This window comes from Rhipicephalus microplus, chromosome X (genome assembly GCF_043290135.1).
Source record: "Rhipicephalus microplus isolate Deutch F79 chromosome X, USDA_Rmic, whole genome shotgun sequence".
Taxonomy (NCBI): Eukaryota; Metazoa; Arthropoda; class Arachnida; order Ixodida; family Ixodidae; genus Rhipicephalus; species Rhipicephalus microplus.
This window is the reverse complement of record NC_134710.1, coordinates 365,380,303-365,399,543: the sequence shown is the minus strand read 5'-3', so window position 1 is coordinate 365,399,543 and position 19,241 is coordinate 365,380,303.

The window sequence follows — 19,241 nt, the reverse complement described above, 5'->3', positions numbered from 1 at the left end:
TGCAGCGTAGGCTGTTCAGTGGCTGTGCGTGTTGTGTTCCCATATAAATATGCTGCCCAGTCTTACAATTTGGCTGCAACACATGCTTAGATACCGTGCAGTATGTATAACATTAAGGTGTTTTTGTGCAACAAAAAAGAACTAATAATACGCTTCACAAAGCGAAAATACCTTTACCTACTGAAGTACTTAGCGAAGTTAAACGTCAAAGCGAGCCGATGGCAATAAAACTAAATAACCAGAATATTTTGAAAGTTACACATGATGTAAACAATCTGAATAAAATGTTCTCGAACGTTAGCAGTTATGTTCAAACAAGCGTTTGCGCTGTTCAAGTAGGCAATTTGACCACGCACACAGACGAAAGGTCTGTGCAACAAAACTCCAGCTTCAGTGCTCGATCCGCTACACAGGCACGGCTGTCGCCAGTGTCACGCTACGTTGCGGGTGAACGAAACTACCAGTGAAGACAAATTTAACGAAATTGAATGTATTAGCAAGTAGGCAAACTTCGCGAGGCGCACCTAACGCGAAGCAATATGCTGTGTTGTCAACCGATGCATCAACCCGAGTTATCACGTTAGTGTTACCGCACAAAACAAAAAAGAAGTGAAAAGAACGACATGGACACAACGCCCTTGTTTTCCGTTTTCGGTCTTTTTGTGCAATAAAAAAAGAGAGTAAATGAACTATCAACATGCCCAAGCTAATGCGTCTTAGACACGGTTGACGCTTAGAGCTAACAGGCGCCGTCCCCACACGTGTAATAATGAGTAAACTAAAATTGATGTGCATAACGAGCGGGCCCCGTTAAAAACGGCTGCCAACAAAGCGCACCGCAAAGATCTGTTCAATTTCTTCGCTGAACCTCAGCGGTGCACGCTCGCTCTGTGCACACACACACACACACACACACACACACACACACACACACACACACACACACACACACACACACACACGCACGCACACGCACACACACGGGAGGGTTTTTCGCCAGCGCACGCAGTGACAAGTAAGACGATGTCGGTCCCTTTCCCGCGGTGTGCGCCCGGCGCGCAGCAATACCGGGCAGCCAAGGTTGTCTAAGCGACGAGACTTGATGGCGCCTTGTGGCGCTTTCAGACCGGCTAGATGCGGTTTAACGCTAGCTCAAGCCCTCTGCTGATAGCGCGGGTGCTGCTTTTTTGCGGCAGTGATTTCTTGCGTTATACTCGTTGTTTAACAGTGCATCTGAATCGCAGTGAACATTGTGACGGTGCAGTGCGGCCAGCCCGAGCTACTAGTCAGAACGCGCATTTGTAATATTCAGCAGCAATATTTAGCGCACCTTCAACAACCTAATGTAGTGAGTTTTGGTAAAAAAAGCTAAGCTGATGCTTTTTGCGTAGCTCTATGTGTCTTTAGGGACTGCACAATCAGGGTCACGCACGCGATATTTTATCAGCACTTTCATTTCGGTAAAGACATCGCAACATTGCATGCATCGGCTGTCACACTATTCGATGAGAACATATTGCCACGTGCGTACTGCTAGGAAGACGAAGACGACAGCGCATACGCGCATTTGCACGCTTTTATGCAGCAAACAATAACAAGAAAGAAGAGGAACGCTCTGACGCGCAGTAAATAAAAATATCAATATCATTATCAATAGATCATTTCTTTTTATACTGTAAACGTTATGCTTATCAAAGAAAAAGATACCTGGTCGAACCAATTGAGAAGCTAGGTTTAAAAATAAACGTGGAACTAATTTTATCCTTCGGAGGGATTACATTGGGTTATAGCCACAGGGAGGTTTACTATGGTGTGTGCGAGTACATAAGGGCAACAAAGAGATTACCCTGTTAGCCTATTGTTATTATTTACAACTACGAGACTACCTGAATGCCTGACTGAACACACTTGATGATCCTGCCGCCCGGTTCTTGGCCGATCCCCCTTTGTGGGCGAGTGCCAGCAAAGTTGAAGGTACATCATCATCGTCATCTACCTGCTGCTACTTTCTCAGCCTGTTAATTACTACTTCCGTCTTCACGTTGCGGTAATACATTTGTACTTATCTTGCAGTCCTTGGAACAAGACCACGGCTGAATATATTTCATCAATGTTATTTTCTCACTACCTACAAAGTCAAGGCTTTGACCGAAGCACGTCTGATGGGGAAGTTACATAAATTAAAAAAAGGGGATTTACAAAAAAAAAACGGAGAGAGAGCGAGAGAACTAGGGAATGCGTTTCGGCTCCCCTGAGGAGAGCTTTGTTCGCAATTGAGTCAACAAGGCTCTCGTCATTGTGAGCAAGGCTGCGTCAAGGTCACCGAAATGTCCTTATTCTGCATTTTTCTTTATGGTCGGTGTCCACTTCCTAACTTCCATGACGCACTTTTAAGGACACATAAAGAGAAACATTCGCTACAGTAATTAACTAAAACGTGCCTGCTAAAAATACATGAAGTCAAAGCTCGTTTTTAAGAGACCTGATGGCCTGCTGACGTGGTGGTTATGACTAAACAACTGTGCTGTTTGTTTTTCTTTTTTGCAGGTGGCGGACGTTTTATCTCCAGCTTTAAAAGCTTCGATCTTATGGGGGACGGGGGGGGGGAGTGTTCTATGCATAGCTACACCAATGTGCGCAACATTACCTTGTTCAAGCAAAACAGTGCACTTTGTGAGCGTTGACTTATCACGAAAATGACAAAGATGAAAGAACGAGGTACAGAAGAATTGGCCCTTACTCTATTGAACAAGTGGCGCTCCTATTGCATCTTCCATCTTATAGTAGTTAGCGTGCTTTATTGATGAAAACTGCTTTTCGGTCACATTACTTCCTGCTTCGATTCATTACTAGACTCGCAAGCGGCTAGTAGTAGGAGCTTTGCTGGTATCAAGATGGTTAATGTATACTAACAGTATAAGCGAATCGGCCTGAAAATGTCGTGCATTTGTAGCCTTGTAGAGGCACGTGTGTTCAGATATGAGCGCACGTTAAGGAACCCCAGGTGGTGGAAATTTCCAGCGCCCTTCAACACAGCGTCTCTCATAATCGTATGGTGGTTTCAGGACGTTAAACCCCATTATTACATCAATCATTTGTAGCCTTGTTCATTGCACCCCAAATATAAGGGTGTAAATTAGGTGTTTTGAGGGTGTTTTATTTATGAACACCTCATATTTAAAATATAGGGTGTAAAAAGGTGTTCATATGGATGCTTTCAATGCATACACCCGTTTTACACCTTAAGGGTGTAAAAGTTTTTAGAGTGTAGCTTTTTTCATATTTTCCGGGCATTCGGGACTATTTAGTCGGTGGTTTCAGAAAGTTCTCTACATCTCAGTGTTCATTATTTGGGTTCCAGCCCACAAATAAAATGTTAGTAATTAAGAAATAACAATTATTTAGTATGGGGAAAAATAAAAAATAGCCTGAGTACCTACAGGCTAGTGCGAGTAGTATGCATTTGGTTCAATGCGCCACTGAAGTGTTTTTCATTTTCAAATTCCTGGGTCATATTATGTGGAACACCATATATATATATATATATATATATATATATATATACTCTACTGGCACACATACTTTGGATTTTCTTGTAAGACATCACTAATGACCTATTATCAATAAATAGTATACTGATATTACTATTTTAGATAAAATTCAGGTATTCACGTGCCAATACAGCCTCATTTAGCTAGTTTCTGTTTCTGATTTGATCCCCTTTAAAGAAAGTTCTTCATGCGACATTTCGGAAGATCAAGATATGTCTGGTAATTGCAAAGATTCTTGCACTTGTGTAACATATGTATCGAGTGAGGCGAGTGTCCCACTACCAGGAAAATTGTCATTAAGGATTGTATTTTTGACGGCGACACATAAGACGGTCCTGTTTTGGCAACACAAGTACGTACAATTACAATATCCAGTGTTTGTGTAAGCTATAACATTCCTGGCATCCAACAGTTTTTTGCAATATTTATGACCTGATCGAAGAAGCTGTAAAAATGTTTTGTCAGTAGAACTTATCACTTATCAGTTCATTATGCAGGAGAGCTTTGAGAGTGAATTATCAAAGCAAACATATTTGGCAGTATTTGGGTACAGTGCAGTCATTTCACTGTTTGTTCACAGTGTTAGACTCTGAGTGAGTGAATGTTGCAAGTCTTTCAAGTAGTAAGTGGAGCTTTAGTTTGACTTTTCGCATGCAGTGGGCCTTAGGTTGTGCACTGGAACTCTGGTTGATTGTCTGCTATGGTTACTTGTAACTCTGCAAGTTGTTGTAGTGAACAGAAAGCCTGAAAGCTTCTTAGTATGTATTTATTCATTCCACATCATTTATTCGGCATACATTCTCTATCGATGCACCTTCTCTGACGTATTCACGTGACAAATGTTCTAGGATTCTAGCATTGTCATCATGTTTTTCAGCAGCCCTTTGAGCTCCTTTGCTTACAGTAAAGAACAAACGTTTCTCGAAAGATATGCACCGATGTTACATCATCTACCTCGCATCTAAAGTCTGTTTCAGTGTAGATGATCCCTGCAACACTTATTTTAGAATTGGAAAGAACTGCTGAATTGGTAGTCAATGTTCCTAAGGACATGTATGCACACATTATTGTTGCGATCATGGTCGAGAATTCAAAATTATACGTCTAAGTTCACCTAAGTTCTTAATGTCTAAGTTTATCAAAGGTCGCAGTTCTCGCTCTCCTCTCAGCAAATGATGCCATAATCCCCAATCACTGTGTCATAAACGCAAAGTTCATCGTCATTGGCTCATTTTAGCATTTTGAGCTACTTCGTATCTGCAGCGATTAGGGAATTTCACGACATGCCCATGCAGGCATTTAGGATGACAGTGAAAATGTGGCGCACGTGCTAGCAAAAAGGAAAAAAAAAGTGCTGAAGGTCATGAGACACGTTGGCCCTTGCCATATCCCACTCCCTGTAAAGCTTTCAGCATGTTCACTGGTGAAAGGTGAGAGGGAAAGTACTTGAAGGTGCAAGAATATCTGAAACTCTGCTCTTACTTCATAGATTGTAAATATAATTTGCCAGTAAACTCTATTAGTGAACTTGTTTGATAATTACTTGGCTACAAGTCTCGCATGGCCCCTTAAAAATACAGGCTTGGCCATAGATGAGCAAAGCATGGCAGCTGACTGCCTCCTTGTGCAATGAGTCTTGCTAGTGCACTGGGAAATACTTTATAAAAAGCAGGGTCACCTATCATCTGGCGCATCATACCAATCCCGGGTACACTCCCAACTGAACAGGCTTGTGGGCATTTGATTTTTAGGACGTTATGTTATAGACTTCCAAATTTTTTACCCATTTGTTCTTGGTGTTCACTTGTAGAGGAGCAGATCAGTGAATTCATGACAAAGTAAAATAATTTGGTATATAGAGCATTCTGAATTGTCAACTCACTGTCAGTGCTTTTGCTATTTTGCAAATAATACTTTCTCAGCGAATAATGAATAGAAATAAGTAGGCAGCGCGGTACTTGTGTGTTTCTTTTCTTTCCGAAATGTACTTTGAGCTGTAAAATACAATTCAAGTTGAGTGAAAAGCAACTGAAGCCCGACGCCTAACAAAGCCTCCATAGTGCTAAAAACCACAATCTCTGACCTTCTCCCTTCTCCTGTAGGTCAAGTTGTGGGGCAAGCTTAAGAGCTGATCTTCCTACTGAGCTTGAGTTCACAGCTCTTTTCTGGCCACTTTTCAAGCTGCCGCAATGACTGCAAGTTACCATAAGCAAGGCTGATCAGGTTTACCAGAGACTCAAGCGGAAACAATTTTTGGTGGTTCGGCACGGAAAACTTGAACATCTAAAACGATTCATCACACTCATCGGCTCGCAACAGCTTCAACAGAGCAGCGGTGATAATATATTTTTTCGAATAAAATTCTTTTCTAGACGCATCAAATGCTTTTAGCAATTTTTAAAAAGTTTGCTCATTCCCATTCGTTATTGAATGAACAAGTCACAGCAGAATAGAAGCAAGAACACGGGATGTAGCATTATAGGGCCTCTCTTCAGCGCTCACCTGCTCTGAAATACTACAGCACAAGACGCGAAAGCGTCGCATAGGTGACCCGCACCGCAAAAAGCCTACAAGAAAAATTATCGCAGCGAAAATGTTGGCACAAATGTACTGCGTTGTAGCATTGCCCCATAATATTTCATTTTCTTGTAAGAACATAATTAAGTGATCACTGTTGTGACGGAAAACTTCGCCTTAGTTGCTCGTTTCCCGAGCGTGTGGCCAAGAGGAACCCCTCTCTAAAGTGTGTGTTTGGGGGGGGGGAGGGTACTTATTCTACCCATTAAGTCGCACGGAAGAACACTCACAAAGGCGATAAACCAATAGTCTTCCTCGAGCTCTAGTTCTGTGCAAACTTTCTCATTAGAGGTTAGATAACGCTCTATATTTTCGCCCTTTTCGAATGCATGAATCCTCGAACTTACAAGAGACCATCTAAGGCATTGTATTGCTCTTCTAGTCTCTTTTTTTCTCGTTTCCTTCTTTTCGTTTTTTTATTTTGTTCTCATTTCTTTTGTTTTTTTCGTTCCGTCAACCTTTTTAAAGCTTTTAACGCGTATCCAATATCCTCCTCCCTGACATTTTGCGAAACTAGCTTTAAAATTTGTGACCTGCCCATTCCTTCCTTAAACTTGATACCTAGGTCTTTACAAATGTACAAAATACCATCTTTTAGCAGTGTCCTCACCTCAATGATTGCTGCTGTACTTTGGTCCTGCATCTCACACATGATCAGGTGATCCCTCTAACTCACTGAGAATTCACAAATAGGTGATCTCCCTAAATTACACACAATACAGCTTCTAATCGACTCATACTCCAAAAATGAAGCCTGGAAAGTCAAAGCAAGGACGAAGAAACACAGCACCATGTCATGAAGTTCCATGTGACCGCTGCCAACCAGTTGTAAAGGGTAGGAGAAAGTAGATGATTGCGTCCCACCGCTGCCACCAGTGATAAAGGTGGCTCGAAGGAGGTCGATCACAGGTACGACGGGTATGTATTTAGGGTAGCTGGCCTCCCACCATCGTCCTCAAAGTCGATCTTCGCCAGTGAGGGGACACGTTAAGAGAGGCAGAACGAAGATTTATTTACATTGTAGAAGAGAGATAGGAACTGTACAGGGATCCATAAGATCCCGCATCATGTACAACAGAGATACCACTCATGATTCCGCACACGATTCATCCATATTTACAAAAATACTTTGGCTTTTATAGCCTGCCGTCACCGTCATCCGAAAGAGGCAGTGATTTGATCTCTTTTGCCACAAAGCAGCGGACGAAGTTTTTGTGGTCCACCCACCAGAAGGGGTGCAGATATTGCCCCACTCAGCTGGGCGAAACGGTCCAATGGTAACAGGAATGCACCACAGAAGGACGCACCTAGCCCACGCCTTGAAGGCACTGCAGGGTGAAGAGGTAGAGTCCGGAGAGAAAAGTTGAGCTCCTTCGGGGAGATGGCCGCTAACCCGAACGTCAGCAGCGGTCCATGCTGCTTTCAGCTTCAGGCTGTCCAAACGCTTGATCTCGGTGAACGGCTTCTTCGACGCGTTCCCACGCTTCCGGGATTTTGGTACGTTGAGATAGCCTCGCATAGATGACAAAAGCCGAGTCAATAGGTTGAATTAGTGAGATTCGCCACAGTGGCGCCGTTCCCCGCTGTTCAAACCCATTCAACAAAAGGCTTATCTCGCGAAGTTTTAGTTGAGACCAGACTGCTTCCTGGGACATCTACAGGTCAGCGTCTTGCAGACTGGGCGCCGACGGGGTTAAAAGCCTCCCTAGCAGACCAGCTTACGCACCGTGGTGCCTGCCCAAACGAATTGCCGGGCCAAACGTAACATTGCATACTGTGCGGCAGCTCTGTGTATATATGCGTCCCTGCGAACCACTGGCCAAGGCAAGAGTGCATGGATGCACGTGTTTATGTACACGCACTTATACAAGCTACTCGCACGAACCTAATGAAGTGTGGTTAAACACCTCCTCCCCCCTCCTCCTCCAGAAAAAAGTTCCGTACGTGTGGCTGGCCCGGAAAAAAAATCAACCTATAAGGAAACACGACAATTACATATAAGCAGACGCTTCCGGCAATGACGCAACTACCATTAAGGTAAAAGAAAGTGTCATCAGCAATACTCATAAACGTAATAGCCAAGACTACGTAACGGTTTATTACGTGCTTCTATACAATCCCACAAGCACCATACGCCTCAAGAAAAGCAAGAAAATCTAGTACGGAAATGCGCTCAGTTGAAGAGTTACAATCTATTCAAAGGGATTCACGGCACTTTCTTAATATAGAGAAGGAGAAAAAAAGAATTAACGCAGAATATCTTTGCTCTTTCAGTTTTGTGGATGATATGCGCTTTTGAGTAATGGTGTGGAGATGTAAAGGAAAAAAAAACGTTAAGGTCTGATTAAAGAGTGGCCAGAAGAAAACAATGCTAATGTTGGTCGGCCCAGCAAAAAGGTGAGATTAAAGGTAGTAATAGTAAAGCTGCCACTCCCCCTTTCTCGCCTAAGCAAAAAATAGGGTTAGGTTGATTCACAAACTTCAATAACTTGCAACACATGCCCGGCAATCACATTGCCGATATGTTTCATATCGTAACTTTCCGACTAACCACGTTTATACAGGGAAAACCTGAAGCGGTATTCGAGGACACAAATGATAGATAAGGGGCGCTCCATGCACGGGAATCGTGCTGCCTTTCAAGCTACATGATCGACGAATCCACAACGTTGCACTCATTCTTCATTGATTGGGTACATAAGTGCAGACCAAGCTTCATGTGAATCACGAAGTCCCGTAATAAAGGTGGCCTTGAGTTACACATGTGTCAGAAATTGATGCACATCCCACTTTCTTGCCCTCATATACAGCCATGTTTGTATATTACGAACGTTTATGAAACATACAAAAATAAAATGATCAAGAATTATTCAGCTTTTGCGCTTCTTAGCCTCTCGCTTAGCTACATGTTCTTCTCTCCTTTAGAAAACCATTTTGCGAGTCTCGTAACATGTATTAACATTGAATGCTGCTTCTACTTCGTTATAAACTGTTATAGGTGTACTGCATAAACACATCAACCACTAACAATAAAGTGGGAGCCATAGCTATTCATAAAATCCCATATTACATCACCAAAACTTACGGGTCTCCCAGAAAGAAACTCCTAATGCTTAGTTAGAAACTCAAACTGAAGTTTTATAATCGTCCCAGCCCGAACAGGATTAGCTACAGGGCCAAAGACACTGCGAAATGTGCTGAAATTAGCTGTGCATCATGAAAGTATTGTTATTTTTATTAAAATAATTATACTCTGGCTCTTGTTGTTATCATTATCCCGAAGCAGTTTGTCGTGTTTAATATTGCGCTTGGGGTTACTGTATATGCTTCCTAATTGTAGCATATGCACCTTTAACCAGCCTCTGTCTTCTGGTGAGTAGCCTAAAGACTGCAAGATTGGCAAGGTAGTCTTCGTATTCAAGGGTGTTTATGGGCACTCGTCCTGTAATTACTGACCCATTTCACTAACATGCATATCCTGCAAACTATTTGAACGTATTATAGCTTTTCATATCAAGGATCACCTTGAATCAAACACCTTTTCTCCCGTAATCAGCATGGCTTTAGGAAGGGCTACTTATAGGACACTCAGTTATTCGAATTCACCACAGACCTGTACTTTGATATAACAGCAACGATCAAACCAATCACCTCTTCTTTGACTTCCTCAAAGCTCTCGATACTGTTTTTCATTGTCGTTGATACTCTAAATTGTCCTCCATCTGTATCGATTCACTAACACTGTCTTTGATATGGAACTTTTTGTCTTCCCTACAGCAATTCACGGTGGTTAACGACACTTCACCGAACATTTGCGATGTCACGTCTGGTGTTCCCCGAGACAGTGCACTGGGTCTATTACTCTTTCATTTATTGCCACGCGTGTTTCTTATTTTCTCTTTTGTTTATTTTGGTTGCCGCTCACATGGTTTTTCAGGAATGTTCAGCGCAAACTGCACCTCATTATTTGAGATGGTTCGCGATCATTGTATATCGTTCTGTAAAAACTGCGCGCAAAACGCGAACACTCGAGGTTATTCCACAGCTTGCGCGACGATCAGTGATAGCGCTAGAATATTCGAAGGCACGTGTATAAATGCCGACGCGCGTCATCGACTGTAATTGATCGGCGACTGACGCTCTGAACACCGTTCCCAGTGCCAGCGTCTTGCTGTAATCTTACTTTCCTTTTACGAGGCCGCAAGTTTCGTCCAATAAAAGATGAACCTCAACACGCAGTCTGCTTCGTACATCAGGTCACGACCCCGTGAATATATACATTAAAAGCTTGTCCACTAACCTTGATGGTTTGATTTGTGGGATTAAACTTCCCAAAACCACCATACGATTATGAGAGATGCCGTAGTGGAGGGCTCCGGAAATTTCGACCACCTGGGGTTCTTTACCGTGCACCCAACTCTGTACACACGGGTATACAACATACCTGCCTCCATCAGAAATGCAGCCGCCACAGCCGAGTTTGATCCGGCGACCTGCGGGTCAGCAGCCGAGTACCTTATCCACTAGACCACCAAGGCGGGGCTGTCCGCTAACCTTTAATGCTCTGCTAGATTGTTCACGAATGATTGCGTCGTCTACCACAGTATTCAATCTCTTGACCTTCAATCCGCTCTCCAAAATGATCTTAATCTAACCTACCTGCGGTGTGAAGCTTGGAAAATCTCCCTTTACGACTCTAAATGCAAGTTAATCTCCTTCCCTACAGACCGTACCAACTCACCTTTTCAGTATACTATTATTAGTATGGTTGTTTCAGCAACCCTACCGTATAAATATCTCGGTATTCACCGTTTATCAGATTTATCTTGAACTACGCACATATCAGCAGTCTCTTCTAAAGCCTTCCATTCTCTCGGCTATCTTCGCAGAAACCTGCGCAACGCTCTTTCTAACGTACGCGCCTTATCATAACCACCTTAGGTTCGCCAACAACTGCAGTAGCGGTCATCGACATGGTCACCACAACGTGATTTGCTTGTACGTATGTTGGAAGCCGTCCAGAATAGGGCAGCAAAATTTGTCGCTTGTAACTACGGCTATCGTTCAAACATTACTCTCATAAAAAAAGACTTTGCATTTATATCACTGGGTCAACGCCGCCTCAATGACCTTTTATGTTTATAGGGAGTTTTAGAATAGCACGCCGCAAGCCCTTGCGGTGCAATCGCTGCCACTGCGCATGCGTCGTAATGCGAGTCGGCGTTCGCGTTCGCGGACCGCACGCAAAAACTCCGAAACTGCGTGTGGTAATGGCGGCCCACATGTTGCCCGCAAGCGCTCGTTTCGAGGCTACGGGCGGTGATGGCGAACCGCATGTAGCACGCAAGCGCTGGTTTCGAGGCTACGGTGTCACTGCGATCGTGGGTTGTGGATCGCAGCAGGACAAACGCTATTCTAAAACTCAAATGCGCCCGCTACGCCCGCAAGACCCACAGCGCTTGCAAACGGTATTCTAAAAATCCCGTATTTCCTACGCACATACACAGTAAGAAATTCCACTGTTTACCGCTTAATCTTTCCCTGCGCACATTTCGACTCATTCACAACGGTCGTAGTTTTATGCGCGTTCATTGCCAAACACAGACATTTAACTCAACACCAATAACTCGAGCAATGGCACAATGGAAGGGCCTTCCAGGTCGCATTGTGTCCATCTCTAATCGTGAAACTTTTTGTGATAATTTTATTTCTTTGCCTTTTGCTATTGTATAACCTTGTTGCACCTCGCCGTTCATTATTGGTTTTTTGTTTCTTTCTTTGTTCTTTTATTTACTTTTTGTCTGTATTTTTGTAGTGCATATACTGATGCCTCTCTTATTAATTGCTCTTTCATGGGCATGTAAGGCATTTTGAATAAATAACGCAACACTGCTTGCGTTCAGTATACACGAACGTAAACTCGTGTTTTACGACCCCGTTTCAGCTCTTATTTTTGCATTCACGTCACCGAAAGCGCCGTGTTCGAACACCTGCATCTGTGGCCGCAACTTTCACGTTCACAAGTGCGGTGGTCACACATACTCGGCCGCATTACTTGCTAGTCGCGTAGGCAATGTTTTACGTGAATTTTACTTTTACGAAATTGAAATTCCCACGTCTGCTACGGGAGCGACGTTCCACTGGCACGTGTTATAGACTACAATACAGGTGTCACATGTCGTGGACTACAATAAAATGACAGCCCGGCCCCCTAAAGTAATCCGCAATTAAAGAAACACAAATGACATTTTCGTTCCTGATACTGGGGAGTCTCGTTTTTCGAATTAGATGGAGTGTCCAACTAGATTTATTGTCCAATTGATGCCATGACAGGCAATACTCAATTTCCAACAGAAACTGAATGTGCAACCGAGACAGAAAGTCCATCAAGACGGAATGTCCAACAAGCCTGAATGTCCAGTCGAGACAAAATGTTCACTACTGGACATTCCATCTCGATGGACATTCAGGCCACAAGCGTGTGGGCATGGGGTTTGAGGAAGGCGTTCACTGAATTTTCCTTATGCGGGCGACGACCCCAGAGCACCACGTTGCGTCGGCAGTCCACCTACCTCGAGGCGAGCCTTTGCTCATGCTTAACGAGATAACAAAACACTTCTGTCTGTCAGGATGGGCATTTCCCTCCCATACCCTGTCTTGTGTAGGGCGCCGGGCAGTCACCATCGCACAATTACAAGCCCGTGCGTATTCTAACTCAGCGGTTATTCATGCCATATAACCTCAACGGTATCCCAGTGCGGACTACTCCACCTGTGGGTAGCGAGTGCTCTTGCGCAGCGCCGAACACAACGACTAAATCCTGGCTGTCCACAGTGGCCGCGAACGGGCCACCGGACTCGGTTTGGCGGTCTCTACGTGCAACTAGCCGGGTGGCGCGGGGTCTCCCCTGCGTCTTCTTTAGACCTAAATTCCCCCCCCCCCCCTTGTAAATGGGTAAACACTAGGTTGTAGTTCACAAGTTCAATCGCACGGGAGGTCTTGTGCGTCGTCCACTTCGCGTGAACGTTTCGACGAATGGTTGGGCTTCTATGGTTCATTCTGGTCTGCTAGTAGCCTTTCTGGCTGTGTAAGTCGAGGTGGTGCACGCGGTTCGCTGTTGCTATCCACGTGCGCTGGTTTTACACGGTCAAGCAAAACCACGTCATGACGGCCACCTCTGTCGATCGTGATGTGTTTTTTTCTTGTTTCACCACCTTGAATGGCCCGTCATAAGGAGGCTAAAGTGAACGCGGTAGAGCATCATGCTTCCCGAACACGTGAGAACGAAAGGAGAGATCACTGGGGACATGGACAGGCCGTGGTGCTGGCAGACGTAGAGGGACAGGGCGCAGCTTGCTCATAATGTCCCGCAGTCACAAGGCGTACTCGCTGTTGGCCTGAGCGTTTGCGTTTTTTCTGTCAGCGACGAGCTCCCCCGGAAGGCGAACTCTTGTGCAGTATACGAGTTCAGCCGAGCAGCAGCCAGTGTCTGCTTTCAGAGCCGTCCTAATTCCCAATAAAACCAGAGGTACAGCCTCGATCTAACTATGACTTGAATTTGCCATAAGGCTAGTCTTCCGTTGGCGATGGAACCTTTCCACCATAACGTTGCTGATGGGATGGTAGGCCAATGTTTGAATACGCCGGATTCCTAGGAACTGCGTGATGTTTCCGAATAGTCCGGAGTCGAATCGCGTTCCGCGACCTGTTGTCACAGTCGATGGAACTCCAAACGCTCTAGCCAGTGGCAGATGAAAGCGTGAGCAACCGTGTCGGCAGTCACTTCTGGGTTGGGGACCACCTGCGGCCATCGCGTGAAGCGGTCGATGCAAGTAAGCAAGTAGTTTTGTCCTTGACAAAAAGGCGATGATCCAACAATGTCCAAATGCACAGGGGAAAATCGAGTGTCCAGCTCAGGAAAAGATCCTAAGGGGGTTACGTACAGTATGGCGCTGCACTTTGGAGCGCTGACAGGATAGGCACTCCCGAGTCCAAGGTCGCACATCTTGGTTCATTCCGGGCCACACGAACCTAGCTGTACAGAGCCGCTGAGTGGCTCGGATTCCCGGATGAGAGAGGCCGCGCAGCGATTCATAAATGTTGCGGCGAAGATCCGGGGGCACTAACGGTCTGGGCCTCCCAGTGGACATGGCACAACATACAGGTACTGTCAGTCCATCCACTCATTGCAGCTTCAAGGCGCTTGTTGTAGACTTCAGTAGGTGCTTCAATTCTGGATCTCTGTGTTGAGCCGTCGTTAGTGTGGTGAAGTCAGCATCGCTTGGTAGGCTGACGGCGTTTACTGGGCTGTGCGAAAGGGCATCTGCCGCTGCATTGTTCTTCCCGCTGACATGGCGTATAATCGTCGTGAATTCTGCGATGTAACACATTTGGCGGAGCTCTGGTGCCACCCGTGCACCCGTATCGGAGTTGACCGCGCGCAATGCGTAAGACAGCGGCTTGTAATCTGTGAGCACAAAAAATTCTCGACCTTCTACATAGTGGCAGAAGTGTCGTATAGCCACGTATATGGCCAGGAGCTCCCTACCAAAGGTGCTGTATCGGCGTTTAGCCGTGCTCAATTTTCTGGAGAAGGAAATGGGGTTCCACCTTACGCTTGACTTTTGCTTCAGTACGGCTCCAATAGCTGCGCTTGAGGCGTCCACCATTACGCATTGCGGTAAACCAGGTTGTGGGTATGCGAGCAGGGCGGCATTCGTGAGAGACTCCTTAATGTGCCGAAACGCCTCTACCACTTGGTCGTTCCACTGAATGTTGCTGGCTTTAGTTCCTGGAGCTACTAGTATATATAGGCTGTGCAGCGGGGGAAGGATGTGGGCACACTTTGGAACGAAACTCCGGTTGAAGTTTACGAGTCCTAAGAACTCTCGGAGCTGGCGGGTGGTTTGTTGGCTGTGGGAACCACCGTATTGCTTCGACCTTGTCCGGATGTGGTTGCACTCCCGCGCTTGAAATGCTGTGGGCCGAAAATTGTAGCAATGGTACCCCGAACATGCACTCGGCCGTGTTTATAACGATGCCTTCAACTGCAAGTCGCTGTAGCACGCAGCTTTGATGGCTCTCGTGCTCTTCGGGCGTGCGGCTAGCGATCAGCAGGTCATGCAGGTTAACCTTGCACAAGTCGAGGCCCCGGACAACGACATGCATGAACCGGTTAAAAGTTTGGCCAGCATTCCGTTAGCCCAAAGGCATCCAAAGAAACTCAAACATTCCGAATGGCGTTGTTATCGTGGTCTTGGGAACGTCCCCTGTTGCTACGGGAATCTGATGGTATGCTCTCACCAGATCTGTTTTTGAGAAGATGTCCGTGCCATGCAGGCAAAAGGTCAGGTCGTGGACGTGTGGCACTGGGTAACGGTTCGGCACTGTCACAAGGTTTAGCGCCCTCTAAAACCCGCAAGGACGCCAATCACCACCTGTTGATTTTGGGACCATATGAAGAGGCGACGCATACGGGCTGGATGAAGTGCGTACTATGCCGAGTCCATCATGTGCGAGAAAACCTGCCGGGCTAGCCGTAGCTTCTCGAGTGAAAGCCGCCGTGGGCGTGCGTAGACCTGTGGTCCTGTGGTTTCTATATGATGATGAATATCATGTTTTACTTCGGCGAATCCCTGTTTCTGTTGTGTAAGCTCTGGGCACTTTTTACTATGGCGGGGAAGAGCGATTCTTGATGGACGGAGTCAGGTCGGGCTTAGTGGAAGACGCAAACACGGCTTGCCTTGAACCACTGCATGACATACAGGATCCTGAAGCCGTTTGTTTCAAACATCAACCATCAAACCAAAGTATTGCAGGAAGTCAGTGCCCAATATAGCGAATTAGACATCGGTGGCTACGAACGCCCGTTTGAACGTTCTGTTGAAACCAAAGTCCAGTGTGAATGAACGATGTCCGTATGTTCGCATCACCATGGTATTGACAGCTTGGAGTGGTGATGTAGCGAGGTTCTTTATTTCGGTTTGTGACGCGGGTATCACGCTTACTTCGGCGCCTGTGTCGACTAAGAAACGAGCCCCGGTGTGGCGGTCAGTAACGAAAAATACCGAGGGACGACTTAAAGGCAACGTAGTAGCACCGCTCACCCACAGTGCTTGCCACGGAAGTTTCCCGAGCGCGCGCAGGGTGGAACACAGTTGCGCGCCGAATTTCCGAACCACCGATGATAAAAGCATATATTTTTCCACTGCGGCTCTGATACCAACGTATTTGGCTCACTTGCGTCTTGTGCTGCCCTGCTTGTACGCAAAGCTGTTATGTCTTGGTGAGTCGAAAAATATCTGCACGAATTTGCTTAAGTTCATCCTGAGCCCGTTGTTCTTGCATGGCAGCCAGTGATGTGGGCGTGGTGATCACAATGAGATGATCAAAGAGCTCGGCGACCACGTGTAGGTCTTTCTGCTCTGACGCCTCGGCAACCACGCGAACACTTGATGGCAGCTTTGGCAAAAGAGCTCTTAAAACAATGCTCCGTCTACTCTGTTTGTTGTTTCGCCGAAGAATAGTTGCATGTGCCGCAACAGCTGACGAGGAGTACGGTCGGCGAGGTTCGTGTCGTAATACAATTTATGTAGGCGCTGCGATTCGGGGGCGTGACACGGCGCATGACGTTTCTTTTAGCGTTACGTATACTTTTTCAGCAGGCGGGTCGAGTAAGAGATCCCATATTTCACTGGATATGGGTGGCGGGAGGCTGCTTACGACGTAGTGGTATTTGGTCAAGTGTGATGTGATCTTGGCTTCTACTTGAATAAACCAAAGTGCGCGGTCCGCGGTCCAAAACGGTGGTAGCTCACCATCGACTGAAAAAACTGTCGGCGTAGCATCCGTTGTAGATGTGGAAGTCATAGTCGCGGAGTCTTTCGTCGACGTTGAAGTCAGAGTGACGTTGATGCCCAACCCCGGTGGCTGTACTACAATTTCAGGTCACCAATGTTGGAACGCACTGCGAGGCTGAACTGGGTGAGTAGGTCGCGCAAGCGAAATGAACCACACGCCTCCCAAACAACTAAACTTTTATTTCCCTTGAAGTGCACGTAGAAAATTCATGTGATTCTTCATGCTTGCGCGTTTGACACTCGCGCACAGAAGCACCGTTTCGCAGCGCTACAGACGGTTGCTAGTCCCAGGTTATGCGTTCATGAAACCTCTCTTCTGTTGTGTAGTATGCATTATTCGAGGCTGGGTTCGTCGTTTGTACGCAATATGGCCATGAATCTTGTAAAGCACCTGTGTGTCAACAGTACCTATAAAAAGAAGATGCGCTGTACATTTGTGGACTAAACACTCATTCAACATAGCCATGCGTCAGGGTGCCAAGGTGCTCTAATGGGGATCCGATAAACACGTATTCGATTCCGCCCGTGGTGCTCGCATTTCAAGATGAGTGCTAAGTGATTTCAATGCACGTCAATGAATCCTGAGTGGTCAAACTTCTGGTGCAGTCCACTGTGGCGTGCATCGTAATCATATCGGTGTCATGGCGGGTCAAACGCCAAAAATAATTGATGCGCTATACTTCACTTAATAGGTGCCTCTTGCCTCCCCCCCTTTTAATTTACAGTATGTATATGCTGCTAAACAAAAAAATTACGCAATGTTTGCCAGTTCTCTGACTTTTAGTAGATCTCTTGCCGTTCCCTCAGCCTTTGTAGTGCTAAAAATTTGTATTTTAGCTAATTCAGCATACATTGGGCAGAAAGTTAGCTTTTGAAACTTGTAATTTTGGTTTCTACGCCAGCGCCAATGAAGAACGACCGGTGGTTACATTGATGATGTACCCGGCATGCACTGACGACAACGCTGACGCTGAACGTCGCCCTGGCCACCGCCGGTCGAAAAACCTCTCCGTAGGTTGATTTATTCCTTCCGGTGGTCCTTTCCTCTGAAGAAACTGAAAAGGGATTTAGCCACAGGAATGTTTGTGAGGTCGTATGCAATTTTCTAAAGGCAATCAAACGAATGGAATGTTAAGCTGAGGCATAAATTGAGTTTATTCAAAACCATACTAGCTTGTTCATTTTTTATTACCTCTATTTATTTTATTTCTAATCTTTCGTTTACTAATTGGTTCTTAGTTTAAACATCCTAAACTGATTAACCCGGCTGGTTAAACAATTTCATCTCACAAATGAGGCAGCGTTCGTTTCATGGCCGATCCCCCGTGGTGCGTTGCGCCAGGACTCTGAGGAACAACAAACCAACCTACCAAAACTGACACGAAGCACATCTCTACTAAGGTGGCCAAAAGGGGCAGTGTGACGAGAAGAGGCCAGCAGGTGCATATACGGGCGATGATAGATGGCAGCGGGTTAAGGTGGCGCTGCGCGCGTCGGGAGCGCATTCAATGGAGCTTTCGAGTGTGGCTGACGACTTCCGTATTTTGCAATTCCCCTAGTGCAGTGGAATGCATTCTTTGCACGGTTAATTTCTCATATAATATGCAAGTGAACAACTTCATTGAGTTGCCAGCCTCTGGGCGAGATACTCGCTAGGTGGGTGCGGTGGAAGAGAGGGTGACAGAGGCTGGTGATAGTTATGTAAAAATTAGGTTGGGCATCGGTCCTATGAAAAAATGTACTGAACCTTTTTGCTGTTGTTGTCTCGGTCACCCGCCGCGAAGATGTTGTGGTTAAGGCACGCGGCTGCTGACGTGCACGTCGCGGGATCGAATGCCAGCTGTGGTGACAGCATTTTCGAATGAAAAAAAAATACTTGAGTCCCATGCGCTCAGATTTACGTGCACGTTAAAGAACCCAAGGGGATCGAAATTCTTGCAGCCCTTTACTACGGCGTCTCTCACAACCATATGGTGGTTTCGGGACGTGAAACCCCCTACACTCCTTATTAACCTAAATGTTTCAAATGGGGCTATAGTCTCTGACATTTTATATATTGTGCATGTCTCGACGCTGCATTTTGGACATTCTGCTGCCACTAAAAATACTCAAAAAGCATTTCTGCAAGTGCAAGAAAATTCTTGCACAGTGCATCAAGCCGGTTCTGCAAAAGCAATTTATTTTTTCTACCTGATCATGCATAATTTGAGCACGACAAGGAAAAGTTAAACACAGTGAAAAAAAAACTACCAGA